General features: G+C 49.2%; 2 non-coding genes across 2 annotated transcripts; both read right to left on the reverse strand.

Moving 5' to 3' along the window:
- Positions 1–2,490: 2,490 nt before the first annotated feature.
- Positions 2,491–2,654, reverse strand: LOC135014765 (U1 spliceosomal RNA). The gene has a single exon (XR_010213162.1). It is a non-coding gene; the product is annotated as a U1 spliceosomal RNA (small nuclear RNA).
- A 14,610-nt stretch (positions 2,655–17,264) lies between these two features.
- On the reverse strand, positions 17,265–17,430 carry LOC135014778 (U1 spliceosomal RNA). Its single transcript, XR_010213175.1, has one exon. It is a non-coding gene; the product is annotated as a U1 spliceosomal RNA (small nuclear RNA).
- Positions 17,431–26,788: the final 9,358 nt, after the last annotated feature.

The following is a 26,788-nucleotide window of genomic DNA, read 5'->3' on the forward strand; positions in this document are numbered from 1 at the left end:
GCTGCTACAAGCATGGCAAAGGTGTCACTATCATTGGTGACACCCAGAGAGGCAGCGAGGGAGATTGTAATGCAGTGCGCGCAGATAAGCAGCGCAATGGTAAAAAGGAGGCATGGTCTCATAGGTAGGGGTGTGGCCTGTTGGCCTGAATCTCCATTTTGTTGCTCCGGGTATCCCGGGGGTTGGGGGCTGCACCCAGGGACTAGTGTGTGAGTGGTGCTGGCTCCTGCACAGTGACAGAAACTGGGTGTTGCACGTAATGTCACAGTGAAACACCCATATTCTGTCACTGAAGAGGAGCCGGTACTTTGGTGTCACCCCCCTTGGCGGGTGACACTCGGGTGTGGGCCGCAACCCCATTGTGATGCCACTGACCCATGGGAAGCTTTACGTGGCTTACCCTTGTGTTAGTAGCCCCAAGCATCTTTTGTGTTAGTCCCTGAAGAAAAACTTCAAATATTTACAAATACATTTTGTAATCAATGGGCCTAATTCAGTAAGGATTGCAAATTCCGCTAAGTAACAGAATTTGCAATCCTTTGGTTCACATGCTGGGGCCACCCAGCATGCCGCCTCCCTTCTTGACCACGCTGAATTTGCAGTCGCAGTGCAGTTCAGCGTGATCATAAAAAATAGGTTAGCCTCCTGTTGGTGCAGACTGTATGTGTGCGCAGGAAGCCGCCACCATTTTTGTGATCGCAGCTGCTGCATGTGATGTCATGCAGCCGCTCTGACCACGCCTCCTGTTTCTCCGATGCCGACCCCATTTTGAAGCCCTGCCCACGCACCGCTCCATCTCCGACTTAGAAATGGAGTGTTGCTGACCCCCCCCCAGCACCGATTGACAGTCAGAGGCGATCGCATTATCTGCGGGGTGCCGCAGAAAATGCAGGCGCATGCGTATGCTCTTAGCAATTTTTGCAGTTGGATTGCTTATTGCGATTGCAATCCAACCTGAATCAGGCTCTATTACCTATCACAATGCACTGCGGGTAGTACAAAATGGGGTTAATATAAGAGAAAACCCCCCAGAGCTGTGCTCCTTAACTGTCCCTGGTGGCCAGTGGAGCGGCTGCCCAGTAATCAGTGTCCACGCCAGTGCGCACATGGCCCGCCCCCTACAGCCACGCTGGATCACGGTATAGTGCGGGCACAGAAGTACCTTACCTCCCTTTCATCAGCGGACTCGTGATCCCGGAGGGCGGTGTGTGTGTGACTGACCTTAGGAAGAAACCGGAGCCTCCGCTGCAGTGACCCAGCAACCAGGGCACGGGAGTATACTGCGCCGCTGGGAGTGATGGAGCTGCAGTAAAGATGTCTATTAGACCTAGCCTGCTGCAGCCGTTGTAGATTCTTATAAAAAAAAGTTCTTCTTTTCTTGTCAAAATTAATAGCTAAGAATAGGCTGCCTGAGGCAGCCCCCTGTTAAGTGGCCTGCTACTGAAGGCACCAACTACAAACTGAGCTCCCTGTTCATGGAAGCGAGGTTATAGAGGAGGGGGCGCTGAGCATCTTGGGAACAGTCAAAAGCTTTGAGCCTGTTGGTGCCTCAGATCAAGATCCTACTCTACACCCAATGTGAATCCTTGTGGAGTCCAGTGTACCCCACAGAAGAAATGAATGTGTCACAACCATTGGCAGCAACATTAGAATAGCTGCTGATGGGCACAATTGAGAAAGGAACGGGGGAAAACATTTGAATCCAGCACATATATGTAATTTGAATATGTAATTTGTACCTTCCTACTTTAAAATGTAATGGATGAACCTCACCCTGTGAGAACTATCTTCATGATCAAGAGATCTCATACGCAAGAAAAGCATGTGTTGAGATAGGGCTGTGGAGGGCCGCTGCTCGGGCACACCCCCGTCAAGTTAAGGAGATTCAACTGAGGAAGCACATGAAAACTCTTGTCTGGGGACAACAACTGCAGGGAGACCACATATTTTCAGATAAACATGAGAGGGCGGAAGGCTGCCTAATACTGAAGCACCCGCAAACATCAAACCATATGCAACAACTAGTGCAAGCATTCCTTGGGAAAGGTCTGCAGCAGACGGATTTGCATACGGTGATGTCATCCAAGCAGTGGGCCAAAGTTGGCTGGAACCCTCATCTGCATATGAAAAGAGAAAAGGGGCGCTTGGATGACCCCTAGTTCGCATCGAACACCCCCACCCTCCTTCGGTGTGGGATCATGTTGGCCATGCCCCTGCCCCTGAAGCATTCAAGCTGATTTCTTGCAGCAGCTGGGCACTGTAACAGCTCCAGAGCTGCTCTGTAAGGCACATAAAAGGGTGTGGGCCCTGCAACACCACCTGTAGTTCGCATTGTGCGTTGGAAGGCACAAAGTAAGCAGATGGGAGAAGTCAGGATAGTGCGCAAGGGCATAGAAGGGAGGGGCTCAAGAAAAGAGAAGTGGAAACAGACAGCAAACTAGGCTGGAGAGAGACCTGAGACAAAGAGATCTGAATTATACCAGAGCCAACCAGGGGAAAGCACAAATGCAGCCCCCCCCTACCACAAATTATGCAGTCGAGTTTCCCACATTTGGGGAAATCACAGAGGTCAGCATACCCAGAATGCAATGAATGAACCTCACCCTGGGAAAACAATCTTCATGACCATGGTATCACCTATGCAAAATAAGTATGATTTGAGATAGGGCTGGGGAGGGCCGCTGCTCAGGCACACCTCCGTCAAGTAAAGGAGATTCAACTGAGGCAGTACAAGGGAACTCTCATCTGGGGACAACAACTGCAGGGAGAACACATTTTCAGACGAATGTGGGAGGGCAGAAGGCTGCCTAATACTGAAGCACCCCCCAAACAACAAACCAAATGCAACAACTAGTGCAAGCATTCCTGGGGGAATGCCTGCAGCAGATGGATTCGCATATGGTGATGTCATCCAAGCAATGGGCATAGTTGGCTTCAACCCTCGTCTGCATATGAAAAGAGAAAATGGTCACGCAGGGCATGGCGGCCTTTGTGGGGTTGCGCTTGGATGACCCCTAGATCGCTTTATACACCCCCATCAGTGTGGGGCTCATGTTGGCCATGCCCAAGCCCCTGAAGCATTCAAGCTGATTTCTTGCAGCAGCTGGACCCAGTAACAGCTCCAGAGTTGATCTACAAGACAAGTAAAAGGGTGTGAGCCCTGCAGCACCACCTGTAGTTTGCATACACACTTATATAGGACAGCATCTCTTATATGCCCAGGGGCAATAATAGTAGCCTTATCTAGGGTATCCGTCCATGCCGCTACAGCACTACACACCCAGGCCGACGCAATTGCCGGTCTGAGTAAGGTACCTGAATGTGTATAAATGGACTTCAGGGTAATCTCCTGTTTGCGGTCAGCAGACTCTTTGAGGGTAGCCGTATCCTGGGACGGGAGGGCTACCTTCTTGGATAAGCGTGTTAATGCTTTGTCCACCCAAGGGGAGGATTCCCATCGTAACCTATCCGTTGATGGGAAAGGATACGCCATAAGAATCCTTTTGGAAATCTGCAGGGGATTCCCAAGCTTTTTCACATAACTCGTTCAGCTCGTGTGAGGGGGGAAAGGTTACCTCAGGCTTCTTTCCCTTGTACATATGTACCCTCTTGTCAGGGATAGGGGGCTCCTCTGTGATGTGCAAAACATTTTTTATTGCCATAATCATATATCAAATGTATTTTGCCAATTTTGGCTGTAACTTTGCATCATCGTAATCGACACTGGAGTCAGAATCCGTGTTGGTATCTGTGTCAACAATCTGGATAGTGGGCGCTTATGAGACCCTGACAGTCCCTGCGACATAGGATCAGGCATGGGTTGAGACCCTGACTGTCCCAAAGCTTCAGCCTTGTCTAATCTTTTGTGCAATGAGTTTACACTAGCACTTAAAACATTCCACATATCCATCCAATCAGGTGTCGGCGGAGACACCACGTTCATTTGCTCCCGCTCCTCTCTAATATAGCCTTCTTCCTCAGACATGTCGACACACACGTACCGACACACCACACACACAGGGAATACTTTTACTGAAGACATTTCCCCCACAAGGCCCTTTGGAGAGACAGAGAGAGAGTATGCCAGCACATACCCCTGCGCTATATAACCCAGGAATAGCACAGTAACTTAATGTTTGCACAGTAGCGCTGCTGTATGTAATTTGCGCCGAATTATGTGCCCCCTCTCTTTTCAACCCTCTTGTCTACCGTGGTATAAGCAGGGGAGAGTCCGGGGAGCTTCCTCTCAGCGGTGCTGTGGAGAAAAAATGGCGCTGGTGAGTGCTGAGGGAGAAGCCCCGCCCCCTCGGCGGCGGGCTTCTGTCCCGCTTAAACTGTACAATTGGCGGGGGCTCATACATATATACAGTGCCCAGCTGTATATATGTTATATTTTTGCCAAAAAGAGGTTTATATTGCAGCCCAGGGCGCCCCCCCTGCGCCCTGCACCCTTAAAGTGACCGGAGTATGTGAGGTGTATGGGAGCAATGGCGCACAGCTGCAGTGCTGTGCGTTACCTCAATGAAGATCATGAAGTCCTCTGCCGCCTCTGAAGTCTTCTTTTCTTCTCATACTCACCCGGCTTCTATCTTCCGGCTCTGCGAGGGGGACGGACGGCGAGGGTGAGATCCTGCGTACCAATCCCTTTGGAGCTAATCCCTTTGGAGCTAATGGTGTCCAGTAGCTTAAGAAGCAGGACCTTGCAACTCGGAGAGTAGGGCTGCTTCTCTCCCCTCAGTCCCTCGATGCAGGGAGTCTGTTGCCAGCAGTGCTCCCTGAAAATTAAAAACCTAACAAAATACGTTCTGTCAGAAAGCTCAGGAGAGCTCCTGAAAAGCACCCAGTCTCCACTGGGCACAGTATCAAACTGAGGTATGGAGGAGGGGCATAGAGGGAGGAGCCAGTGCACACCCAGAACTAAAGTCTTTCTTAAAGTGCCCATGTCTCCTGCGGAGCCCGTCTATCCCCATGGTCCTTACGGAGTCCCCAGCATCCTCTAGGACGTTAGAGAAAATAGGATTTTAATACCTACCGGTAAATCCTTTTCTCTTAGTCCGTAGAGGATGCTGGGCACCCGTCCCAGTGCGTACTGTGTCTGCAGTTATTAAATGGCCCTTAACTCCAGAACATTTATGTGGAGACAACTTTCCCGACTTGACCATCTTCCTTGGACGTTTTCCCCCTGTGTGACTGCTCCCCAGCCTCGGAGGGTTGCATCCATGGTCCCTAGGATCCAGTCCTGGATCCCGAACCTTCGCCCCTCTAGGAGGTGAGAACTGTGCAGCCACCAATGGAGTGAGATTCTGGTCTTGGAAGACAGAATTATCCTCCGGTGCGTGTGTAGGTGGGATCCGGACCACTTGTCCAACAGGTCCCACTGGAACACTCTGGCATGGAACCTGCCAAACTGAATGGGCTCGTAGGCCGCAACCATCTTCCCCAGCAACCAAATGCATTGATGGATTAACACTCTTGCTGGTTTCAGAATTTGTTTGACCAGACTCTGGATCTCCAGAGCCTTTCCACTGGAAGAAAACCTCTTCTGTGTCCAGTATCACTCCCAAAAACAACAACCGCGTCATTGGGACCAACTGCGATTTTGGCAAGTTTAGGAGCCAACCATGTTGTTGAAGAACTGTCAGGGAGAGTGCAATGTTTTGCACTAACTGGTCCCTGGATCTCGCCTTTATCAAGAGATCATCCAAGTACGGGATAATTGTCACTCCTTGCTTGCGATCACCCTGGTGAAAATCCTCAGAGCCGTGGACAGACCAAACGGCAATGTCTGAAATTGGTAATGACAATACTGAATTGCAAACCTCAGGTAGCTTGATGCAGAGGCTAAATGGGAACATGTAAGTAGGCATCCTTTATGTCTACTAAAACCATGAAATCTCCTTCCTCCGGACTGGAGATCACTGCACTGAGAGATTCCATCTTGAAATTGAATTTCCTTAGGTAGAAATTGAGGGATTTCAGATTTCAGATTGGTCTGACTGAGCCGTCCGGCTTAGGGACCACGAAGAGGCTTGAATAAAAACCTTCTCCCTGCTGACTAAGGCCGATTTGAACAATCGGTGAGGGGGAACATCTTGAAACCCCAGTTTGTACCCTTGGGACACTATTTGTAAAACACACGAGTCCATGTCCGAATGAATCCAGAACTGACTGAAGAGTTTTAGACGTGCCCCCACTGGTGCGGGCTCCTGCAAGAGAGCCCCAGCGTCATGCAGTGGATTTGGCAGAAGCAGAGGATGATCTCTGCTCCTGCGATCTTGAAGAGGATGCAGACCTCTTCTCTCTTCTCCTTCCTCTACCTGCAAAGAAAGGGGAATCTTAACTTCTTGCATATCTATTGGGCCGAAATGACTGCATCAGATAATGATGCGTCTTCATCCGTTGGGAGGGAACATAGGGCAAGAAGGTTGACTTACCTGCGGGAGCTGCCGAGATCAAATTAACTAGGCAGTCACCAAACAAGGCTTCACCTTCATAGGGAAGAGACTCCCTTTCTTCTTGGAGTCAGCATCAGCATTCTCTTGGTGAATCCACAATGCCCTCCTATCCGAGACTGCCATGAAATTGGCCCGTGAACTCAAGAGTCCTATATCCCTTGCAGTCTCACGTAAGTATGCTGCAGTGTCCTTGATATGATACAACGTAAGGAGTATCCCATCTCTCCAGGGTATCTATATCGGATGACAAGGTATTCGACCAATTCTTTAATACTACTACTCACCCATGCACATGTAATGGCAGGTCTAAGTAATGTACCCGTGGTTACATAACTATAAATAATGTAGCTTCCTGCATACGATCCGCTGGATTTGTGAGAGGGCCCCGTGCAGAACAGGGGGTGACTCCCACTTTATTCTGTCCGCGGCGGGAAATGAATAAACAACCAGAATCCTTTTGGGGATTTGAAACCATCTTGTCGAGCTGGCCCAGACTTTCTCAAACAGAGATGGAGGAACGTTACATCAGCTTTCATTATATATCTATATATACATACATATAGACCCCTTTGTCAGGAACAGCAGGGTCTTCAGTGATTTTAATATGTCCTTAATATCCACAATCATGTACTGAATGCTCCTTGCCAATATTGGATCTAATCAGGAAACATTATGGTCGACATAGGAATCAGTATCCGTGTCAGTATCAGTGTGTAGTAACTGGGCAAAATAACATTTTTGCGACCCCGCGGGGCCTGAGGGAAAAGAAACATAGCCATGAACATCACATCTATTCTCTACGTCTGTGTCTGGGACACAGATTTATCCAACCTTACTCTGATATTACTGAAACATTTACCCAGTCAGTTATTGGTGGTGCCAACATGGCCACCATCATATGTCTGCATTCCTAATATAGTTTCCTCTTGGGAAAAACATTCAGCCACTGACATGTTGACACACATGTACCAAGTACCCACAGACACACCGGCTTATGGGGGACAGACCGTCAGTAAATCTGTCAGAGGGACACAGCACGAGTGGAGAGGCCGCAGCAGAAATGTCTGCACTGGTGTCAGTAGGTGACTGAGGCAGGGATGACTGGGAGATAGTGGGTGACTGAAGCATGTATGAGTGGGAGATAGTGGGTGACTGAGGCCGGGGTGACTGGGAGATAGTGGGTGACAGGGAGATAGTGGGTTACTGAGGGAGGGGTGATAGGAAGGGGTTGGGTAAGTATGGGAAGAAAGTGGGTGACAGGGATAATAAATGACTAAGGCAGGGGTGATAGGGAGATAGTGGATGACTGTGGCAGGGGTGACAGGGACAGTAAGAGACTGAGGCAGGGGTGACAGGGATAGTGGCTGACTGAGGCAGGGGTGACTGGGAGATAGTAGGTGACTGAGGCAGGGTTGACAGGGATAGTGGGTGACTGAAGCAGGGGTGATAGGGTGACAGTGGGTGACTCAAGCAGGGGTGACTGGTATAGTGGGTGACTGAGGCAGGGATCGCAGGTATAGTGGTTGACTGAGGCAGCGGTGACTGGGAGATAGTGGGTAACTGAGGCAGGGGTGACAGGGAAAGTGTGTGACTCAGGCAGGGGTGATAGGGAGATAGTGGGCAGCATATCTCTGCGTCACTGCAGCAGCACATTCCTGCTTCAATGACAGCAGCACATCCCTGCCTCACTTATAGCAGCACATCCCTGCCTCGCTGACAGCAGCACATCCCTGCCTCGCTGACAGCAGCACATCCCTGCTTCGCTGACAGCAGCACATCCCTGCTTCGCTGACAGCAGCACATCCCTGCTTCGCTGACAGCAGCACATCCCTGCTTCGCTGACAGCAGCACATCCCTGCCTCGCTGACAGCAGCACATCCCTGTCTCGCTGACAGCAGCACAGCACTGCTTCGCTGACAGCAGCACATCACTGCTTCACTACCAGCAGCACATCCCTGCCTCACTGGCAGCAGCACATCCCTGCCTTACTGACAGCTGTATATAGGGCCTAATTCAGACCTGATCCCTGCTGTGCATATTCACACAACAGGAGATCAGGTCTGAAGTGCGTGTGAGCTGGTGCCGCAGTGCACCGGCACATGCCAGAGATGCAATCAGCATCTCTGCCCAGTGAGCGCCTCTGCCTGATTGACAGGCAGAGGCGGTCACTGGGCAGGAGGAGTCGGGCCAGCGGCGTTGTGCCGCCATTTTGGGGGCACAGTCAGGACAACGCAGACATGACCGGACCGTATGGGGGCGGGCCGTGACGGCTGCGTGACCCGGACAGCAACGGGCCTTATTTACTAAAATCTCAGATAAATTTTATGGCATTTATGTGCAGTCTAGTTTGCACAGTTGATAGAGTGTTGATCTTGCACTATCAATGTAAGCCTCACATAGGTTTGATACACATGTAAGTTTGTTTTTATTTTACTACATTGTGGTTTGTGGCTCTATAGCATGTAATGCATGTCTTTTAACAGTAGTCAAGTCTTCCAATGTGCTTGTTAGTGAAACCCAATAGATAGCTTTATTTTATTTTGTTTCTTCAAATATTGAATGCATATGTCTTATAACTTTTTTTTTTAAATATATATACATTTTTATTATAAGATTTTCAATGACACAAGTACATACAAGTTGCAGATTATGGATTGTGAAGGACAAATCAACCATATAAACAATTTAAGCAATTTAAATTACATGCAGGTAGTAGAATATCAAACTCCTTGGATGAGAGTTGGTCGTAATAAACTAGGATAGAAAAGAATAAAGTAGAAAATAAGATTTTAAACCTACCGGTAAATCTTTTTCTCGTAGTCCGTAGAGGATGCTGGGGACTCCGTAAGGACCATGGGGATAGACAGGCTCCACAGGAGACATGGGCACTTTAAGAAAGACTTTAGTTCTGGGTGTGCACTGGCTCCTCCCTCTATGCCACAGTTAGAGAAACTGTGCCCAGAGGAGACGGACAGTATGAGGAAAGGATTTTGTTAATCCAGGGCAAGATTCATACCAGCCACACCAATCACACCGTATAACTTGTGATAAACTACCCAGTTATCAGTATGAAAAAACAACATAGCATCAGTGCAGGACCGATGCAACTATAACATAACCCTTATTGAAGCAATAACTATATACAAGTATTGCAGAAGTAGTCCGCACTTGGGACGGGCGCCCAGCATCCTCTACGGACTACGAGAAAAAGATTTACCGGTAGGTTTAAAATCTTATTTTCTCTAACGTCCTAGAGGATGCTGGGGACTCCGTAAGGACCATGGGGATTATACCAATGCTCCAAAACGGGTGGGAGAGTGCGGATGACTCTGCAGCACCGATTGAGCAAACATGTGTTCCTCCTCAGCCAGGGTATCAAACTTATAGTATTTTGCAAAGGTGTTTGAACCCGACCAAGTAGCAGCTTGACACAGCTGTAGTGCCGAGACCCCTCGGGCAGCCGCCCAAGAAGAGCCCACTTTCCTCGTGGAATGGGCCTTGACCGATTTCAGTAACTGCAATCCAGTCATAGAATGCGCTTGCTGAATCGTGTTACAAATCCGGCGATCAATAGCCTGTTTTGAAGCAGGGGCACCAATCTTGTTGGTTGCATACAGGACAAACAGCGCTTCAGTTTTCCTGACTCTAGCCGTCCTGGCCACGTAAATTTTCAAAGCCCTGACCACATCAAGTAACTCGGAATCCTCCAAGTCACGCGTAGCCACAGGCACCACAATAGGTTGGTTCATATGAAAAGATGAGACCACTTTTGGTAGGAATTGAGGACGGGTCCGCAATTCCGCTCTATCCACATGGAATACCAAATATGGGCTTTTATGTGACAAAGCCGCTAATTCCGACACTCGCCTAGCCGAAGCCAAGGCTAATAACATGACCACCTTCCATGTGAGATATTTTAACTCCACTGTTTTAAGTGGTTCAAACCAGTGTGATTTTAGAAAACTTAACACCACGTTAAGGTCCCAAGGTGCCACCGGAGGCACAAAAGGAGGCTGAATATGCAGCACTCCTTTTACAAAAGTCTGAACTTCTGGAAGAGAAGCCAATTCTTTTTGAAAGAAAATGGATAAGGCCGAAATCTGGACCTTAATAGAGCCTAATTTTAGGCCCAAATTCACTCCAGTTTGTAGGAAGTGAAGGAAACGGCCCAGATGGAATTCTTCCGTAGGAGCATTCCTGGCCTCACACCAAGAAACATAATTTCGCCATATACGGTGTAATGTTTTAACGTTACATCCTTCCTAGCCTTTATCAGCGTAGGGATGACCTCAACCGGAATGCTAGGATCCGGCATTCAACCGCCATGCCGTCAAACGCAGCCGCGGTAAGTCTTGGAACAGACAGGGCCCCTGATGCAACAGGTCCTGTCTTAGAGGGAGAGGCCACAGATCTTCTGTGAGCATTTCCTGCAGATCCGGATACCAGGTCCTCCGTGGCCAATCTGGAACAATGAGGATTGTTCTCACTCCTCTTTGTCTTATTATCCTCAACACCTTGGGTATGAGAGGAAGAGGAGGAAATACATAGACCGACCGGAACACCCACGGTGTCACTAGGGCGTCTACAGCTACTGCCTGAGGGTCTCTTGACCTTGCGCAATACCTCTGTAGCTTTTTGTTGAGCCGGGACAACAACATGTCTATCTGTGGCAGTTCCCACTGACTTGTAATCTGTGCAAAGACTTCCTGATGAAGTCCCCACTCTCCCGGATGTAGGTCGTGTCTGCTGAGGAAGTCTGCTTCCCAGTTGTCCACTCCCGGAATGAACACTGCTGACAGTGCGCTTGCGTGATTCTCCACCCAGCTAAGAATTCTGGTGGCTTGTGCCATCGCCACTCTGCTCCTTGTGCCGCCTTGGCGGTTTACATGAGCCACTGCGGTGACGTTGTCTGACTGGATCAGAACCGGTTGGTCGCAAAGTAAGGTCTCCGCTTGACGTAGGGCATTGTATATGGCCCTTAGATCCAGGATGTTGATGTGAAGACAAGTCTCTTGACTTGACCAAATACCTTGGAAATTTCTTCCCTGTGTGACTGCTCCCCAACCTTGGAGGCTTGCGTCTGTGGTCACCAGGATCCAGCCCTGAATGCTGAATCTGCGTCCCTCGAGAAGGTGAGCACTCTGCAGCCACCACAGGAGTGATACCCTGACCCTGGGGGACAGGGTGATCAACCAATGCATCTGTAAATGTGACCCGGACCACTTGTCCAGTAGGTCCCATTGGAAAGTCCTCGCATGGAACCTGCCGAATGGAATGGCCTCGTATGATGCCACCATCTTTCCCAGGACTCGAGTGCAGTGATGCACTGACACCTGTTTTGGTTTCAATAGGTTCCTGACAAGAGTCATGAGTTCCTGGGCCTTTTCTATCAGGAGATAAACCCTCTTCTCGTCCGTGTCCAGAATCATGCCCAAGAAAGACAGATGAGTAGTAGGAATCAACTGCGACTTCGGGATATTGAGAATCCAGCCGTGTTGCTGTAACACTTTCAGTGAAAGTGATACGCTGTTCAGCAACTGCTCTCTTGATCTCGCTTTCATGAGATCGCCCAAGTACGGTATAATTGTGACACCTTGCTTGCACAGGAGCACCATCATTTCCGCCATTACCTTGGTGAAAATTCTGAGGGCCATGGAGAGACCAAACAGCAACGTCTGAAATTGGCAATGACAGTCCTGTACCGCAAATCTGAGGTACGCCTGATGAGGTGGATAAATGGGGACATGAAGGTATGCATCCTGTACACAAATGCGGACAACAGGTGTCAAGCCGTGTGTTGCCTTTGTCAAGCTGTAATAAGTAGGGATAAGGACGTTAACCACCTCGGAACATCCTCCCTTATACGTCACCTGCAGCGCATTAATCATAAGTCAGTGACAAGTTCAAAAACTTTGGATGACAGCGGAAGCAGTCCACTGACCACCTTCCTCTTGTAACCAAGCTCCTGCAAACCACACCACCAACTCCCTCAGTGTCAATTTCCTCCTTAGACAGGAAAGCCAATAGTCCTGCAGGCCATGTCACTGGCAAGTCTGACGAGTCCTCTCCTGCCTGGGATTCCTCCGATGCATCCTGAGTGTAACGCCTACTGCTGCTGGCGCTGCTGTTGTTGCTGCTGGGAGTCGATCGTCATCCCAGAGGGGAAGTCGGAAGACCACTTGTATTACTTCCAGTAAGCAATTGACTGTCCAACAGTCCTTTGCGAGGAAGATGAAATATCACAGCAGTCATCCTGCTGCAAAGCGGATAACTCAGGTCTGGGTGGTGAGAAACTTGGTTCCGGTATCCATCGTTAATTTAGAGGCAACTAGAGACTTGATTGAGGTACTGTGTCCCCGGTACCAAATACCCTCTAGGTTCCATTTCTCTAGGCAGGCGATACCGAAAATGTACACAGACCTCAGAAAAAGAGTCACCAGTGTCCTAAAAAATGCAGTTGTACCCAATGTCCACTTGTCTGTGGTTAAGTGGAGCAGGGCAGACTCAGGACTATATGACTGTGACAGCCCACTGGGTAGATGTATTGCCTCCCGCAGCAAGAACAGCAGCGGCGTCACCAGTAGCAGCATCTCGCAAATGCCAACTCATTCCTAGGCAGGCTACGCTTTGTATCACCGCTTTCCATAAGAGGCACACAGCTGACAATCTCTTACGGAAACTGAGGAACATCATCGCAGAATGGTTTACCCCAATTGGACTCTCCTGGGGATTTGTGACATCGGACAACGCCACCAATATTGTGCGTGCATTACATCTGGGCAAATTCCAGCACGTCCCATGTTTTGCACATACATTGAATTTGGTGGTGCAGAATTATTTAAAAAATGACAGGGGCGTGCAAGAGATGCTGTCGGTAGCCCGAAGAATTGCGGGCCACTTTCTGCATTCAGCCACCGCGTGCCGAAGACTGGAGCACCACCAAACTTTCCTGAACCTGCCCTGCCATGCTCTGAAGCAAGAGGTGGTAACGAGGTGGAATTCAACCCTCTATATGCTTCAGAGGATGGAGGAGCAGCAAAAGGCCATTCAAGCCTATACATCTACCCACGATATAGGCAAAGTAGGGGGAATGCACCTGACTCAAGCGCAGTGGAGAATGATTTCAACGTTGTGCAAGGTTCTGCAACCCTTTGAACTTGCCACACGTGAAGTCAGTTCAGACACTGCCAGCCTGAGTCAGGTCATTCCCCTCATCAGGCTTTTGCAGAAGAAGCTGGAGACATTGAAGGAGGAGCTAAAACAGAGCGATTCCGCTAGGCATGTGGGACTTGTGGATGGAGCCCTTAATTCACTTAACCAGGATTCAATCTGTTGAAATCAGAGCAATACATTTTGGCCACCGTACTCGATCCTAGATTTAAAACCTACATTGTATCTCTATTTCCGGCAGACACAAGTCTGCAGAGGTTCAAAGACCTGTTGGTGAGAAAATTGTCAAGTCAAGCGGAACGTGACCCGTCAACAGCTCCTCCTTCACATTCTCCCGCAACTGGGGGTGCGAGGAAAAGGCTAAGAATTCCGAGCCCACCCGCTGGCGGTGATGCAGGGCAGTCTGGAGTGAGTGCTGACATCTGGTCCGGACTGAAGGACCTGGCAACGATTACTGACATGTCGTCTACTGTCACTGCATATGATTCTGTCACCTTTGAAAGAATGGTGGAGGATTATATGAGTGACCGCATCCAGGTAGGCACGTCAGACCTACATATACAGTATGTATACTGGCAGGAAAAAGAGGCAATTTGGAGGCCCTTGCACAAACTGGCTTTATTCTACCTAAGTTGCCCTCCCTCTAGTGTGTACTCCAAAAGAGTGTTTAGTGCAGCCGCTCACCTTGTCAGCAATCGGCGTACGAGGTTACTTCCAGAAAATGTGGAGAAGATGATGATCATCAAAATGAATTATAATCAATTCCTCCGTGGAGACATTCACCAGCAATTGTCTCCAGAAAGTACACAGGGATCTGAGATGGTGGATTCCAGTGGGGACGAATTAATAATCTGTGAGGAGGGCGATGTACACAGTGAAAGGGGTGAGGAATCGGAGGATGATGAGGTGGACATCTTGCCTCTGTAGAGCCAGTTTGTGCAAGGAGAGATTGATTGCTTCTTTTTTGGTGGGGGCCCAAACCAACCAGTCATTTCAGTCAGCCGTGTGGCAGACCCTGTTGCTGAAATGATGGGTTCGTCAATGTTTTTCTTTTCAATCTAAGCCCCTGCAGTTTTCTGTAAGAATCCGCTTCGCTATGATGATCAACAAGTCACAAGGGCAAGCACTCAGGGCTGGAGGCGTAGATCTTAGGACCAGCTGCTACAAGCATGGCAAAGGTGTCACTATCATTGGTGACACCCAGAGAGGCAGCGAGGGAGATTGTAATGCAGTGCGCGCAGATAAGCAGCGCAATGGTAAAAAGGAGGCATGGTCTCATAGGTAGGGGTGTGGCCTGTTGGCCTGAATCTCCATTTTGTTGCTCCGGGTATCCCGGGGGTTGGGGGCTGCACCCAGGGACTAGTGTGTGAGTGGTGCTGGCTCCTGCACAGTGACAGAAACTGGGTGTTGCACGTAATGTCACAGTGAAACACCCATATTCTGTCACTGAAGAGGAGCCGGCACTTTGGTGTCACCCCCCTTGGCGGGTGACACTCGGGTGTGGGCCGCAACCCCATTGTGATGCCACTGACCCATGGGAAGCTTTACGTGGCTTACCCATGTGTTAGTAGCCCCAAGCATCTTTTGTGTTAGTCCCTGAAGAAAAACTTCAAATATTTACAAATAAATTTTGTAATCAATGGGCCTAATTCAGTAAGGATTGCAAATTCCGCTAAGTAACAGAATTTGCAATCCTTTGGTTCACATGTTGGGGCCACCCAGCATGCCGCCTCCCTTCTTGACCACGCTGAAATTGCAGTCGCAGTGCAGTTCAGCGTGATCATAAAAAATAGGTTAGCCTCCTGTTGGTGCAGACTGTATGTGTGCGCAGGAAGCCGCCACCATTTTTGTGATCGCAGCTGCTGCATGTGATGTCATGCAGCCGCTCTGACCACGCCTCCTGTTTCTCCGTTGCCGACCCCATTTTGAAGCCCTGCCCACGCACCGCTCCATCTCCGACTTAGAAATGGAGTGTTGCTGACCCCCCCCCAGCACCGATTGACAGTCAGAGGCGATCGCATTATCTGCGGGGTGCCGCAGAAAATGCAGGCGCATGCGTATGCTCTTAGCAATTTTTGCAGTTGGATTGCTTATTGCGATTGCAATCCAACCTGAATCAGGCTCTATTACCTATCACAATGCACTGCGGGTAGTAAAAAATGGGGTTAATATAAGAGAAAACCCCCCAGAGCTGTGCTCCTTAACTGTCCCTGGTGGCTAGTGGAGCGGCTGCCCAGTAATCAGTGTCCACGCCAGTGCGCACATGGCCCGCCCCCTACAGCCACGCTGGATCACGGTATAGTGCGGGCACAGAAGTACCTTACCTCCCTTTCATCAGCGGACTCGTGATCCCGGAGGGCGGTGTGTGTGTGACTGACCTTAGGAAGAAACCGGAGCCTCCGCTGCAGTGACCCAGCAACCAGGGCACGGGAGTATACTGCGCCGCTGGGAGTGATGGAGCTGCAGTAAAGATGTCTATTAGACCTAGCCTGCTGCAGCCGTTGTAGATTCTTATAAAAAAAAGTTCTTCTTTTCTTGTCAAAATTAATAGCTAAGAATAGGCTGCCTGAGGCAGCCCCCTGTTAAGTGGCCTGCTACTGAAGGCACCAACTACAAACTGAGCTCCCTGTTCATGGAAGCGAGGTTATAGAGGAGGGGGCGCTGAGCATCTTGGGAACAGTCAAAAGCTTTGAGCCTGTTGGTGCCTCAGATCAAGATCCTACTCTACACCCAATGTGAATCCTTGTGGAGTCCAGTGTACCCCACAGAAGAAATGAATGTGTCACAACCATTGGCAGCAACATTAGAATAGCTGCTGATGGGCACAATTGAGAAAGGAACGGGGGAAAACATTTGAATCCAGCACATATATGTAATTTGAATATGTAATTTGTACCTTCCTACTTTAAAATGTAATGGATGAACCTCACCCTGTGAGAACTATCTTCATGATCAAGAGATCTCATACGCAAGAAAAGCATGTGTTGAGATAGGGCTGTGGAGGGCAGCTGCTCGGGCACACCCCCGTCAAGTTAAGGAGATTCAACTGAGGAAGCACATGAAAACTCTTGTCTGGGGACAACAACTGCAGGGAGACCACATATTTTCAGATAAACATGAGAGGGCGGAAGGCTGCCTAATACTGAAGCACCCACAAACATCAAACCATATGCAACAACTAGTGCAAGCATTCCTTGGGAAAGGTCTGCAGCAGACGGATTTGCATACGGTGATGTCATCCAAGCAGTGGGCCAAAGTTGGCTGGAACCCTCATCTGCATATGAAAAGAGAAAAGGGGCGCTTGGATGACCCCTAGTTCGCATCGAACACCCCCACCCTCCTTCGGTGTGGGATCATGTTGGCCATGCCCCTGCCCCTAAAGCATTCAAGCTGATTTCTTGCAGCAGCTGGGCACTGTAACAGCTCCAGAGCTGCTCTGTAAGGCAGGTGTGGGGCCTGCAACACCACCTGTAGTTCGCATTGTGCGTTGGAAGGCACAAAGTAAGCAGACGGGAGAAGTCAGGATAGTGCGCAAGGGCATAGAAGGGAGGGGCTCAAGAAAAGAGAAGTGGAAACAGACAGCAAACTAGGCTGGAGAGAGACCTGAGACAAAGAGATCTGAATTATACCAGAGCCAACCAGGGGAAAGCACAAATGCAGCCCCCCCCCCTACCACAAATTATGCAGTCGAGTTTCCCACATTTGGGGAAATCACAGAGGTCAGCATACCCAGAATGCAATGAATGAACCTCACCCTGGGAAAACAATCTTCATGACCATGGTATCACCTATGCAAAATAAGTATGATTTGAGATAGGGCTGGGGAGGGCCGCTGCTCAGGCACACCTCCGTCAAGTAAAGGAGATTCAACTGAGGCAGTACAAGGGAACTCTCATCTGGGGACAACAACTGCAGGGAGAACACATTTTCAGACGAATGTGGGAGGGCAGAAGGGTGCCTAATACTGAAGCACCCCCCAAACAACAAACCAAATGCAACAACTAGTGCAAGCATTCCTGGGGGAATGCCTGCAGCAGATGGATTCGCATATGGTGATGTCATCCAAGCAATGGGCATAGTTGGCTTCAACCCTCGTCTGCATATGAAAAGAGAAAATGGTCACGCAGGGCATGGCGGCCTTTGTGGGGTTGCGCTTGGATGACCCCTAGATCGCTTTATACACCCCCATCAGTGTGGGGCTCATGTTGGCCATGCCCAAGCCCCTGAAGCATTCAAGCTGATTTCTTGCAGCAGCTGGACCCAGTAACAGCTCCAGAGTTGATCTACAAGACAAGTAAAAGGGTGTTAGCCCTGCAGCACCACCTGTAGTTTGCATACACACTTATATAGGACAGCATCTCTTATATGCCCCAGGGGCAATAATAGTAGCCTTATCTAGGGTATCCGTCCATGCCGCTACAGCACTACACACCCAGGCCGACGCAATTGCCGGTCTGAGTAAGGTACCTGAATGTGTATAAATGGACTTCAGGGTAATCTCCTTTTTGCGGTCAGCAGACTCTTTGAGGGTAGCCGTATCCTGGGACGGGAGGGCTACCTTCTTGGATAAGCGTGTTAATGCTTTGTCCACCCAAGGGGAGGATTCCCATCGTAACCTATCCGTTGATGGGAAAGGATACGCCATAAGAATCCTTTTGGAAATCTGCAGGGGATTCCCAAGCTTTTTCACATAACTCGTTCAGCTCGTGTGAGGGGGGAAAGGTTACCTCAGGCTTCTTTCCCTTGTACATATGTACCCTCTTGTCAGGGATAGGGGGCTCCTCTGTGATGTGCAAAACATTTTTTATTGCCATAATCATATATCAAATGTATTTTGCCAATTTTGGCTGTAACTTTGCATCATCGTAATCGACACTGGAGTCAGAATCCGTGTTGGTATCTGTGTCAACAATCTGGATAGTGGGCGCTTATGAGACCCTGACAGTCCCTGCGACATAGGATCAGGCATGGGTTGAGACCCTGACTGTCCCAAAGCTTCAGCCTTGTCTAATCTTTTGTGCAATGAGTTTACACTAGCACTTAAAACATTCCACATATCCATCCAATCAGGTGTCGGCGGAGACACCACGTTCATTTGCTCCCGCTCCTCTCTAATATAGCCTTCTTCCTCAGACATGTCGACACACACGTACCGACACACCACACACACAGGGAATACTTTTACTGAAGACATTTCCCCCACAAGGCCCTTTGGAGAGACAGAGAGAGAGTATGCCAGCACATACCCCTGCGCTATATAACCCAGGAATAGCACAGTAACTTAATGTTTGCACAGTAGCGCTGCTGTATGTAATTTGCGCCGAATTATGTGCCCCCTCTCTTTTCAACCCTCTTGTCTACCGTGGTATAAGCAGGGGAGAGTCCGGGGAGCTTCCTCTCAGCGGTGCTGTGGAGAAAAAATGGCGCTGGTGAGTGCTGAGGGAGAAGCCCCGCCCCCTCGGCGGCGGGCTTCTGTCCCGCTTAAACTGTACAATTGGCGGGGGCTCATACATATATACAGTGCCCAGCTGTATATATGTTATATTTTTGCCAAAAAGAGGTTTATATTGCATCCCAGGGCGCCCCCCCTGCGCCCTGCACCCTTACAGTGACCGGAGTATGTGAGGTGTATGGGAGCAATGGCGCACAGCTGCAGTGCTGTGCGTTACCTCAATGAAGATCATGAAGTCCTCTGCCGCCTCTGAAGTCTTCTTTTCTTCTCATACTCACCCGGCTTCTATCTTCCGGCTCTGCGAGGGGGACGGACGGCGAGGGTGAGATCCTGCGTACCAATCCCTTTGGAGCTAATCCCTTTGGAGCTAATGGTGTCCAGTAGCTTAAGAAGCAGGACCTTGCAACTCGGAGAGTAGGGCTGCTTCTCTCCCCTCAGTCCCTCGATGCAGGGAGTCTGTTGCCAGCAGTGCTCCCTGAAAATTAAAAACCTAACAAAATACTTTCTGTCAGAAAGCTCAGGAGAGCTCCTGAAAAGCACCCAGTCTCCACTGGGCACAGTATCAAACTGAGGTATGGAGGAGGGGCATAGAGGGAGGAGCCAGTGCACACCCAGAACTAAAGTCTTTCTTAAAGTGCCCATGTCTCCTGCGGAGCCCGTCTATCCCCATGGTCCTTACGGAGTCGCCAGCATCCTCTAGGACGTTAGAGAAAATAGGATTTTAATACCTACCGGTAAATCCTTTTCTCTTAGTCCGTATAGGATGCTGGGCACCCGTCCCAGTGCGTACTGTGTCTGCAGTTATTAAATGGCCCTTAACTCCAGAACATTTATGTGGAGACAACTTTCCCGACTTGACCATCTTCCTTGGACGTTTTCCCCCTGTGTGACTGCTCCCCAGCCTCGGAGGGTTGCATCCATGGTCCCTAGGATCCAGTCCTGGATCCCGAACCTTCGCCCCTCTAGGAGGTGAGAACTGTGCAGCCACCAATGGAGTGAGATTCTGGTCTTGGAAGACAGGATTATCCTCCGGTGCGTGTGTAGGTGGGATCCGGACCACTTGTCCAACAGGTCCCACTGGAACACTCTGGCATGGAACCTGCCAAACTGAATGGGCTCGTAGGCCGCAACCATCTTCCCCAGCAACCGAATGCATTGATGGATTAACACTCTTGCTGGTTTCAGAATTTGTTTGACCAGACTCTGGATCTCCCGAGCCTTTCCACTGGAAGAAAACCTCTTCTGTGTCCAGTATCACTCCCAAAAACAACAACCGCGTCATTGGGACCAACTGCGATTTTGGCAAGTTTAGGAGCCAACCATGTTGTTGAAGAACTGTCAGGGAGAGTGCAATGTTTTGCACTAACTGGTCCCTGGATCTCGCCTTTATCAAGAGATCATCCAAGTACGGGATAATTGTCACTCCTTGCTTGCGATCACCCTGGTGAAAATCCTCAGAGCCGTGGACAGACCAAACGGCAATGTCTGAAATTGGTAATGACAATACTGAATTGCAAACCTCAGGTAGCTTGATGCAGAGGCTAAATGGGAACATGTAAGTAGGCATCCTTTATGTCTACTAAAACCATGAAATCTCCTTCCTCCGGACTGGAGATCACTGCACTGAGAGATTCCATCTTGAAATTGAATTTCCTTAGGTAGAAATTGAGGGATTTCAGATTTCAGATTGGTCTGACTGAGCCGTCCGGCTTAGGGACCACAAAGAGGCTTGAATAAAAACCTTCTCCCTGCTGACTAAGGCCGATTTGAACAATCGGTGAGGGGGAACATCTTGAAACCCCAGTTTGTACCCTTGGGACACTATTTGTAAAACACACGAGTCCATGTCCGAATGAATCCAGAACTGACTGAAGAGTTTTAGACGTGCCCCCACTGGTGCGGGCTCCTGCAAGAGAGCCCCAGCGTCATGCAGTGGATTTGGCAGAAGCAGAGGATGATCTCTGCTCCTGCGATCTTGAAGAGGATGCAGACCTCTTCTCTCTTCTCCTTCCTCTACCTGCAAAGAAAGGGGAATCTTAACTTCTTGCATATCTATTGGGCCGAAATGACTGCATCAGATAATGATGCGTCTTCATCCATTGGGAGGGAACATAGGGCAAGAAAGTTGACTTACCTGCGGGAGCTGCCGAGATCAAATTAACTAGGCAGTCACCAAACAAGGCTTCACCTTCATAGGGAAGAGACTCCCTTTCTTCTTGGAGTCAGCATCAGCATTCTCTTGGTGAATCCACAATGCCCTCCTATCCGAGACTGCCATGAAATTGGCCCGTGAACTCAAGAGTCCTATATCCCTTGCAGTCTCACGTAAGTATGCTGCAGTGTCCTTGATATGATACAACGTAAGGAGTATCCCATCTCTCCAGGGTATCTATATCGGATGACAAGGTATTCGACCAATTCTTTAATACTACTACTCACCCATGCACATGTAATGGCAGGTCTAAGTAATGTACCCGTGGTTACATAACTATAAATAATGTAGCTTCCTGCATACGATCCGCTGGATTTGTGAGAGGGCCCCGTGCAGAACAGGGGGTGACTCCCACTTTATTCTGTCCGCGGCGGGAAATGAATAAACAACCAGAATCCTTTTGGGGATTTGAAACCATCTTGTCGAGCTGGCCCAGACTTTCTCAAACAGAGATGGAGGAACGTTACATCAGCTTTCATTATATATCTATATATACATACATATAGACCCCTTTGTCAGGAACAGCAGGGTCTTCAGTGATTTTAATATGTCCTTAATATCCACAATCATGTACTGAATGCTCCTTGCCAATATTGGATCTAATCAGGAAACATTATGGTCGACATAGGAATCAGTATCCGTGTCAGTATCAGTGTGTAGTAACTGGGCAAAATAACATTTTTGCGACCCCGCGGGGCCTGAGGGAAAAGAAACATAGCCATGAACATCACATCTATTCTCTACGTCTGTGTCTGGGACACAGATTTATCCAACCTTACTCTGATATTACTGAAACATTTACCCAGTCAGTTATTGGTGGTGCCAACAGGGCCACCATCATATGTCTGCATTCCTAATATAGTTTCCTGTTGGGAAAAACATTCAGCCACTGACATGTTGACACACATGTACCAAGTACCCACAGACACACCGGCTTATGGGGGACAGACCGTCAGTAAATCTGTCAGAGGGACACAGCACGAGTGGAGAGGCCGCAGCAGAAATGTCTGCACTGGTGTCAGTAGGTGACTGAGGCAGGGATGACTGGGAGATAGTGGGTGACTGAAGCATGTATGAGTGGGAGATAGTGGGTGACTGAGGCCGGGGTGACTGGGAGATAGTGGGTGACAGGGAGATAGTGGGTTACTGAGGGAGGGGTGATAGGAAGGGGTTGGGTAAGTATGGGAAGAAAGTGGGTGACAGGGATAATAAATGACTAAGGCAGGGGTGATAGGGAGATAGTGGATGACTGTGGCAGGGGTGACAGGGACAGTAAGAGACTGAGGCAGGGGTGACAGGGATAGTGGCTGACTGAGGCAGGGGTGACTGGGAGATAGTGGGTGACTGAGGCTGGGTTGACAGGGATAGTGGGTGACTGAAGCAGGGGTGATAGGGTGACAGTGGGTGACTCAAGCAGGGGTGACTGGTATAGTGGGTGACTGAGGCAGGGATCGCAGGTATAGTGGTTGACTGAGGCAGCGGTGACTGGGAGATAGTGGGTAACTGAGGCAGGGGTGACAGGGAAAGTGTGTGACTCAGGCAGGGGTGATAGGGAGATAGTGGGCAGCATATCTCTGCGTCACTGCAGCAGCACATTCCTGCTTCAATGACAGCAGCACATCCCTGCCTCACTTATAGCAGCACATCCCTGCCTCGCTGACAGCAGCACATCCCTGCCTCGCTGACAGCAGCACATCCCTGCCTCGCTGACAGCAGCACATCCCTGCTTCGCTGACAGCAGCACATCCCTGCTTCGCTGACAGCAGCACATCCCTGCTTCGCTGACAGCAGCACATCCCTGCCTCGCTGACAGCAGCACATCCCTGTCTCGCTGACAGCAGCACAGCACTGCTTCGCTGACAGCAGCACATCACTGCTTCACTACCAGCAGCACATCCCTGCCTCACTGGCAGCAGCACATCCCTGCCTTACTGACAGCTGTATATAGGGCCTAATTCAGACCTGATCCCTGCTGTGCATATTCACACAACAGGAGATCAGGTCTGAAGTGCGTGTGTGCTGGTGCCGCAGTGCACCGACACATGCCAGAGATGCGATCAGCATCTCTGCCCAGTGAGCGCCTCTGCCTGATTGACAGGCAGAGGCGGTCACTGGGCAGGAGGAGTCGGGCCAGCGGCGTTGTGCCGCCATTTTGGGGGCACAGTCAGGACAACGCAGACATGACCGGACCGTATGGGGGCGGGCCGTGACGGCTGCGTGACCCGGACAGCAACGGGCCTTATTTACTAAAATCTCAGATAAATTTTATGGCATTTATGTGCAGTCTAGTTTGCACAGTTGATAGAGTGTTGATCTTGCACTATCAATGTAAGCCTCACATAGGTTTGATACACATGTAAGTTTGTTTTTATTTTACTACATTGTGGTTTGTGGCTCTATAGCATGTAATGCATGTCTTTTAACAGTAGTCAAGTCTTCCAATGTGCTTGTTAGTGAAACCCAATAGATAGCTTTATTTTATTTTGTTTCTTCAAATATTGAATGCATATGTCTTATAACTTTTTTTTTTAAATATATATACATTTTTATTATAAGATTTTCAATGACACAAGTACATACAAGTTGCAGATTATGGATTGTGAAGGACAAATCAACCATATAAACAATTTAAGCAATTTAAATTACATGCAGGTAGTAGAATATCAAACTCCTTGGATGAGAGTTGGTCGTAATAAACTAGGATAGAAAAGAATAAAGTAGAATATAAGATTTTAAACCTACCGGTAAATCTTTTTCTCGTAGTCCGTAGAGGATGCTGGGGACTCCGTAAGGACCATGGGGATAGACAGGCTCCACAGGAGACATGGGCACTTTAAGAAAGACTTTAGTTCTGGGTGTGCACTGGCTCCTCCCTCTATGCCACAGTTAGAGAAACTGTGCCCAGAGGAGACGGACAGTATGAGGAAAGGATTTTGTTAATCCAGGGTAAGATTCATACCAGCCACACCAATCACACCGTATAACTTGTGATAAACTACCCAGTTATCAGTATGAAAAAACAACATAGCATCAGTGCAGGACCGATGCAACTATAACATAACCCTTATTGAAGCAATAACTATATACAAGTATTGCAGAAGTAGTCCGCACTTGGGACGGGCGCCCGGCATCCTCTACGGACTACGAGAAAAAGATTTACCGGTAGGTTTAAAATCTTATTTTCTCTAACGTCCTAGAGGATGCTGGGGACTCCGTAAGGACCATGGGGATTATACCAATGCTCCAAAACGGGCGGGAGAGTGCGGATGACTCTGCAGCACCGATTGAGCAAACATGAGTTCCTCCTCAGCCAGGGTATCAAACTTATAGTATTTTGCAAAGGCGTTTGAACCCGACCAAGTAGCAGCTTGACACAGCTGTAGTGCCGAGACCCCTCGGGCAGCCGCCCAAGAAGAGCCCACTTTCCTCGTGGAATGGGCCTTGACCGATTTCAGTAACTGCAATCCAGCCATAGAATGCGCTTGCTGAATCGTGTTACAAATCCGGCGATCAATAGCCTGTTTTGAAGCAGGGGCACCAATCTTGTTGGTTGCATACAGGACAAACAGCGCTTCAGTTTTCCTGACTCTAGCCGTCCTGGCCACGTAAATTTTCAAAGCCCTGACCACATCAAGTAACTCGGAATCCTCCAAGTCACGCGTAGCCACAGGCACCACAATAGGTTGGTTCATATGAAAAGATGAGACCACTTTTGGTAGGAATTGAGGACGGGTCCGCAATTCCGCTCTATCCACATGGAATACCAAATATGGGCTTTTATGTGACAAAGCCGCTAATTCCGACACTCGCCTAGCCGAAGCCAAGGCTAATAACATGACCACCTTCCATGTGAGATATTTTAACTCCACTGTTTTAAGTGGTTCAAACCAGTGTGATTTTAGAAAACTTAACACCACGTTAAGGTCCCAAGGTGCCACCGGAGGCACAAAAGGAGGCTGAATATGCAGCACTCCTTTTACAAAAGTCTGAACTTCTGGAAGAGAAGCCAATTCTTTTTGAAAGAAAATGGATAAGGCCGAAATCTGGACCTTAATAGAGCCTAATTTTAGGCCCAAATTCACTCCAGTTTGTAGGAAGTGAAGGAAACGGCCCAGATGGAATTCTTCCGTAGGAGCATTCCTGGCCTCACACCAAGAAACATAATTTCGCCATATACGGTGTAATGTTTTAACGTTACATCCTTCCTAGCCTTTATCAGCGTAGGGATGACCTCAACCGGAATGCTAGGATCCGGCATTCAACCGCCATGCCGTCAAACGCAGCCGCGGTAAGTCTTGGAACAGACAGGGCCCCTGATGCAACAGGTCCTGTCTTAGAGGGAGAGGCCACAGATCTTCTGTGAGCATTTCCTGCAGATCCGGATACCAGGTCCTCCGTGGCCAATCTGGAACAATGAGGATTGTTCTCACTCCTCTTTGTCTTATTATCCTCAACACCTTGGGTATGACAGGAAGAGGAGGAAATACATAGACCGACCGGAACACCCACGGTGTCACTAGGGCGTCTACAGCTACTGCCTGAGGGTCTCTTGACCTTGCGCAATACCTCTGTAGCTTTTTGTTGAGCCGGGACAACAACATGTCTATCTGTGGCAGTTCCCACTGACTTGTAATCTGTGCAAAGACTTCCTGATGAAGTCCCCACTCTCCCGGATGTAGGTCGTGTCTGCTGAGGAAGTCTGCTTCCCAGTTGTCCACTCCCGGAATGAACACTGCTGACAGTGCGCTTGCGTGATTCTCCACCCAGCGAAGAATTCTGGTGGCTTGTGCCATCGCCACTCTGCTCCTTGTGCCGCCTTGGCGGTTTACATGAGCCACTGCGGTGACGTTGTCTGACTGGATCAGAACCGGTTGGTCGCAAAGTAAGGTCTCCGCTTGACGTAGGGCATTGTATATGGCCCTTAGATCCAGGATGTTGATGTGAAGACAAGTCTCTTGACTTGACCAAATACCTTGGAAATTTCTTCCCTGTGTGACTGCTCCCCAACCTTGGAGGCTTGCATCTGTGGTCACCAGGATCCAGCCCTGAATGCTGAATCTGCGTCCCTCGAGAAGGTGAGCACTCTGCAGCCACCACAGGAGTGATACCCTGACCCTGGGGGACAGGGTGATCAACCAATGCATCTGTAAATGTGACCCGGACCACTTGTCCAGTAGGTCCCATTGGAAAGTCCTCGCATGGAACCTGCCGAATGGAATGGCCTTGTATGATGCCACCATCTTTCCCAGGACTCGAGTGCAGTGATGCACTGACACCTGTTTTGGTTTCAATAGGTTCCTGACAAGAGTCATGAGTTCCTGGGCCTTTTCTATCAGGAGATAAACCCTCTTCTCGTCCGTGTCCAGAATCATGCCCAAGAAAGACAGACGAGTAGTAAGAATCAACTGCGACTTCGGGATATTGAGAATCCAGCCGTGTTGCTGTAACACTTTCAGTGAAAGTGATACGCTGTTCAGCAACTGCTCTCTTGATCTCGCT

Source organism: Pseudophryne corroboree, unplaced genomic scaffold (genome assembly GCF_028390025.1).
Source record: "Pseudophryne corroboree isolate aPseCor3 unplaced genomic scaffold, aPseCor3.hap2 scaffold_288, whole genome shotgun sequence".
Lineage (NCBI taxonomy): Eukaryota > Metazoa > Chordata > Amphibia > Anura > Myobatrachidae > Pseudophryne > Pseudophryne corroboree.